Source organism: Arachis hypogaea, chromosome 17, assembly GCF_003086295.3.
Source record: "Arachis hypogaea cultivar Tifrunner chromosome 17, arahy.Tifrunner.gnm2.J5K5, whole genome shotgun sequence".
NCBI lineage: Eukaryota > Viridiplantae > Streptophyta > Magnoliopsida > Fabales > Fabaceae > Arachis > Arachis hypogaea.
In genome coordinates, this window is record NC_092052.1 from 84,310,044 (window position 1) to 84,316,491 (window position 6,448).

General features: G+C 38.1%; 1 non-coding gene across 1 annotated transcript; it reads left to right on the forward strand.

Annotated features, from left to right (window-relative positions):
• The first annotated feature begins 866 nt into the window (after positions 1 to 866).
• LOC112767993 (small nucleolar RNA R71) lies at positions 867 to 973 on the forward strand. The gene has a single exon (XR_003185433.1). It is a non-coding gene; the product is annotated as a small nucleolar RNA R71 (small nucleolar RNA).
• The last annotated feature ends 5,475 nt before the right edge of the window (positions 974 to 6,448 follow it).

Genomic DNA, 6,448 nt, shown 5'->3' on the forward strand with positions numbered 1-6,448 from the left:
CTGGAGCTTAAAGATTGGTTAGTGGAAGTATGTAATGAATCTATCCGGGCGGCGAGAGTTTGAAGGTGGCATTCAGACCATTTAGAGTAGAGTTCAATGTAGTCTGCATGTCTTGTTGTCCTTGTGCAAGAGAACGAAGCATCTCATCATTTGATGAGGAAGTAGGATAAGTGATCTGTGGGACTTGTTATTGCTTATGCTGGGGTCCTTGTGACTGTCTTAGGTGAGGAACTCTGTAAGGTTGGTTCTGATTCTGCTGTCTGTTGTTATTATTCCACCTCTGGTTTCCATTGTTATCTCTGTCTCCTCTGTTATAGCTGTCCCTCCAGCCATGGTTGGAATTATCTCTCCAACCTTAGTTGGACCATCCTTGGTTATAGTTTCCACCTCGGCTGTAGTTGCTGCCTTGTTGATTGTATCCTTGATTCAGGCGGTCATAGAAGTTATGAGTAGCTGCCACAGTGTTGACTTCTTGTTGGAGTTGTGGGCATTCATCAGTAAAATGACTATAATCAGCACATATTCTGCATACTCTTTGTGGGACTAGCTGTTGGCTTTGTTGTGGTGGGGGAGGCTGAGCTTGTTGTTGTTGGTTCAACTGCATTTGCTTTACTAGGTTGGTCATTTCACATATACTCTGTGTAAGAGCAGTAGTTTTACTGCTAGAGAAAACCTCTGTAACAGCTTTTGAGTGGCTATTCCTGTGCCTTTGATTCCTGGTAGACTCAGCTAAGTCGCTGATTAGTTGCCATGCTTCATCTGCGGTCTTGTACTTCTTCAGAGAACCATTACTAGCACCATCTAGTGTAGTTTTATCCCTAGGCTTCATGCCTTGAGTAAAGTAACTAATCAACACTAACCTGTCAATCCTGTGATGGGGGCATAAGTCTAGAAGGTTCTTAAAGCGCTTCCAGTACTCATAAAGAGTTTCTGATTTTCCTTGAACAATGCAGGAGATCTCTTTCCTCAGTCTATCTGTAACTTCAGCTGGAAAGTATTTTTCCAAAAATTCTCTCCTGAGCGTATTCCAGTTGGTAACAGTTGCTTCAGGTTGGGAGTAGTACCACTCCCTCACCTTTCCCTCAACAGAATAGAAGTTTCATTCGCACCATGATGCCTTACAATAGAACAGGCTGTCTGAAAATCCCTGAGGTGCTTGATAGGCTCCTGAGCAGCTAAGCCATGAAACTTGGGCATCAAGTTGATCAATGCAGTCTTAACCAAAAAATCTGCAGCCAGAGTTGGATGATGCACTTGATACAGTTGCAGTGTAAAATCTGGAGCTCCAGCTTCCTGGAGAGTAATACTCCTAGGTGCTGCCAAGTTATCTGCACATGAATCAACTGAATCAGTAGTAAAGAAGCTTGTTTCTCTCTCATATGGCGGTTCAGATTCGCCTTTAGATGAGACTGGTGAATCGATAACAATCACTTCACCACCCTCTGAGGCTAACCTGCGCTGAGCTCGCCTAATTCTTGAAAGAGTTCTTTCAATTTCAGGATCAAATGCTGCTAAGCTCAGATCAGGCAGTGAACGCGTCATTCAATGAAAGAAACATATAGCTCAAGGTAATAAAAGAAAAATAAAATATGCAATTAAAATTAAAAATATGTATACTAATTAATAATTTAGCACACAATTGCAACTCCCCGGCAACGGCGCCAAAAACTAACGAGCGGCAGAAGTTAGACCAATTAAGATATTATAATATAATAGAATAGCGTTGCGAGTATAGCTCTTAACCAGCAAAAATCTGCCTCATCAATTTAGAAGGGTTGTCACAAAAAGTTTAGAATAAAAATACTGGGAGTATGAGTCCCAGGTCATCTCCCAACGAGTTGCTAGAAAGGATGCTAATTTATTAATCAGGAGTCTCCAAGAGAATTTGAGAGTTGAATAATGAGCAATTAAATAATTATAAATTAAAGCAACAAAAGTTAAAGGAGACTTGTAATATTCTAAATAAAAAGCCTTGACTGGGGGAATGATTAATCGAAAGTTCTATCCTTGTTGGGATCTCTTAAGTGTAGTATCAAAAAAGGTTGTTGTTTTCACTTAGTTAACCCTTACTAAATAAAGGAAAGTCAAGTGATTGAGCTAGCTCTTATTCGCAAATCCTAGTCCTCTCCCTTGGGAAGGTCTAGCGTTAGTAAATATAGAACTAGCCAACAACTTCCAGTTTAATCATCACTTAAGCCTTCCAACTCAAGTGTTTCCTTTTAATCAACCCCATGTCAAGTAGGGGATCTACTCCATTGACATGAATATAACGCTTGTAGAAATATAAAAAGAAGACATGATGAATCGAATAAAATAAAGCTTTGAAAATTAATTAAAGATAAAAGTAATCTTTTTCGCTAACAATCCATGAAAATAATCCAATTACCACTCTAAACAAGAATTAAGAATATGGAATAAATAAAAGAGTAAGTAAGGAAACAAACTAGAATAGTATCGTCAACGGAGGTGATGCGTGGCAGAAGTTAACCAATTAAAAGATTTCAATTAAGAGATAGCGTTGCACGTATAGCTCTTAACCAGCTAAGATCTGCCTCACCAATTTAAAAAGGGTTGTCACAAAATTTAGAAATAAAATACTAGGAGTATGAGTTCCAGGTCGTCTCCCAACGAGTTGCAGGTAAGAGTGCTAATTTATTAATCAGAAAATTCCCAGAAAGTTGATTTTGATAACGGGTAATAATTGTGAACTAAGGCAATAAAAATAAACTGAAAATAATTATTGATATTCTGAATAAAAGACCTTGACTGGGGGAATAATTAAGCGGAACTTCTATCCTTATTGGGATCTTCTCAAGTGTGGTGTAAAAAAGTTGTTATTCTCACCCGATTTTCCCTTACCAAATAAGGAAAGATATGGTGATTGAACTAGCTCTTACCCTCAGGTCCTAGTCCTCTCCCTTGGGGAGGTCTAGTGTTAGTAAGTTTGAAGTTAGCTAATAATGTCCAGTTTAACCAAGCACTTGAGCATTCCAACTCAAGTATCACCTCTTAATCAATCCCATGTCAAGTGAAAATTCTACTCCATTGACATTAAATTGATAATCATAAAATTATGAGAAGACATAATTGATTAAAATAAAATAGAGAATTAAAATTAATTAAAATAAAAATAACTTCATATATTAATAAATTCAAAATGTAACATACTCAATTGAATAGGGTCAATGAGCAACTAATTAAAAATAAAAGAGTAAGGAAACATACTAAAGTAATGTCTTCAACGGAGGTAATGACTTTCAGCATCCAAAAATCCAAGCAGAAACATAAACTATCAATGTAATGTAACTCTAAAAACTCAGATCTAAAACTGAGAGCAATCCTAATGTATGAATCTCAATGTGTGTGGATGCGTCTTGAGTCTCTGCATGTTCCCTAGGTTTAATCTGTGTTTCTGGGCCAAAAACTGGGTCAAAAAGCGGCCAGAAATCGCCCCCAGCTTATTCAGTTATTTTTGCAGATCGCGCAGGTCACGCGTACGCGTCGTCCACACGTTCGCGTCAGGCAGCGATTTTCCTTGTCACGCGTTCGCATCGTCCATGCGTTCGCATCATGCCTGCAGACTCCAATCCACGCGTTCACGTCAAGCACGCGTCCACGTCACTGCGAATTCTTCATTTCGCGCGTTCGCGTGGGTCATGCGCTCGCGTCATTGCTCGTTGGTCATCTCCTTAGTTTCTTGTGTTCCATCCATTTTTGCAAGCCTCCTCTCCAATTTCCAATCCATTCATGCCCTATGAAGCCTGAAACACTTAACACATAAATCACGGCATCGAATGGGATAAAGGAGAATTAAAATACATAATTAAAAGTCTCTAGAAAGCAAGTTTTCAATCATGGAGTAATTTTGGGAAGGAATTGTAAATACATGCTTATCATATGAATAAGTGGGTAAAGAATTGATAAAACCACCCAATTAAACACAATATAAATCATAAAATAATGGTTTATCAATCTCCCCACACTTAAACATTAGCATGTCCTCATGCTTAGTTAAAGGAGATAAAGTAAATGAATAGGGACATGTAAAACTCATGAAATGCAATGCAACCTATATATGAAAGTGTAACTATATATTTCTTGTCTACTTGGTTAGAAGTAAGTAAGCTCTTCAAGACAAATATAAATTAGATTCCACTAACTCAATTCATATAGTAAATACAGGTAACATTGTAAGAAGACAGCTCATGAAAGCAGGGAACATAGAATTAAGCACTGAACCCTTACTGGTAGTGTATGTGCACTCAAATCACTCAGGTGTATAGGATAATCACTCTACTCTTCTCTAGTCATGCTTTCTAAAAATTGTTCTTCACCTAACCAATCAACAATATTTAACATACCAATGCAAACATCATGAAGTCTTTTCAAGGTTGTAATTGGGCTAATGTAAGGGTAAGGGTATATGTATATGGCTAAGTGAGCTTTATGAATTGAATCTTTAATTAACCTAAGATTTTACCTAACATACATATACTCTATATAACTTTAGAATCATGCCTAGCTACCCATAGTCTTCACTTTTGCATTACATACTCATGTATCAATTTTTCTTTAATTTTATCACATATGCATTGATTTTTCATTAACTTAACATTGGGATAATTTTGTCCCCTTATTTATTTACTTATTTATTGAATATTTTTTTATTTTTTTATTAGAATAAAAGTAAACATAACATTCACAATGCACATGGATTTTTAATTTTTCTTGTCTCACATGAGTAGATACCCAAATTCCCATCTATTTTATCATGACATATTCCCTTATTATCCCTTGTTCCCACAAATTTCCCATACTCAATTAACACACCATTCCTATCTTAAGCTAACCAAAGATTCAATCGGGATATTTAATTGTTTTTCCGCTTAAAGCTAGTAATGTGGTAAAATATAGAACGAATGGGATAAAAAGGCTTAAAGTGGCTAACAAAGGTAATTTAAAGGGTAGGCTTATTTGGGATAAGTGAGCTAAACAAATAATGGCCTCAATCATACGCATGCATATAACATATTAAACATTGGACATATAGGATGAAACAAAATAAGATTACAATCATAGAGAAGCAAACACACAATAATAAAATATTTATGGTTAAATAATGTAACCATATAAATAAGCTCAAATCTCATAGGTTGTGTGTTCTTAGCTTTTTTAAACTATGTTCCAAATACAACTTCAAACAAGTTTACACAAAGGTTTTGATTTAAATTAGTAAAATTTTTCAAAAAATAGGGTCTTAGAAGAAACTTATTATTTTCAATCAAGTAGAACATGCATGCAACTAATTATTACTATGCAATTTATCCTATCCTAACAAAAGAAAAATTAACTAAATATCCTATTTTATTGGTGTTTAAGGAAAAGAAATTACCTCCGAAAGTCAGGTACTGACCGACCTCCCTACACTTAAGGCTTTGCACCGTCCTCGGTGCCATCTGTCAGGAACAGAGGGGGACTGGTAGCAGCATCTCCACCATTGGGATCATCATGGCTCCCTGTGCTGGTAAATGAGGTGGATTTTGAGGTATGTGAATCGGCGTTTGTTACGGCGCTCTCTTAGCTTTGCTTTGTGTTCCTGCCGATCCAACCTTTCAAGTATCTGATGGAGCAGTTGGTTTGTTGTAGGTGCTTGTGGTGTTGAAGGAGGAATGTCTTCAGCCGATCCTGTAGGCTGGCTTGTAGTGGCTATTGATGGTCTGATATATTTCCCGTTAGGGACGTATTGATCATCCCGTGCAAGGAAGCCTTTGGTGTCCCCAGCTCTGTAGGTGACTCCGGCAGCTGAGACGAGATCTGAAACCAAGGCAGGAAAAGGTAGGTTGCCCACTATCTGTACGTGTCCCATTGCATTCCGGATGTGTCTTGGTAAATTAAGGTGCTGGTCTGTAAGGATACACCAGAGTAAAACAGCCATGTCTGTAGTGAAGGAGGACTTGTGAGTACTCGGAAAGACATAATGAGACATGATTTGTGCCCATACTCTAGCCTCCAAGGTAAGTGCTGAAGCCAATATCCCTTTTGGTCGGGATCGATGGTATCCGTAGATCCATAAGCTGCCAGGTTGTGCTATTACTCTGAGAACGGCGACCCAGTCAAATTGGTATGTCTGGCATTTGAGTGAGGCTTCTTGGAATGTGTCCAATCCTTCTGGAGCAGGGGGACTTGCTTCTGACGGACATAGATAGACTGCATGGTTGGCATGTGAAAGTTGGAGTAGAATTCTACTACCCATGAGGGATTAACCTGCCTTGGCTGTCTCCGTAGGAATTCCCATTGTCTTTGTTCAATTTGCGGCTCAACCAATTCAACAATGTGGTAATTCCTCTCTGCCAGGATGGGGTACATCTACTCATAGTAGCGATTAGGAAACCGCGCAGTCCTTTGCTGAAAAATCTTTTTCTTTTTCATCAACCTTGATGATTGGTGC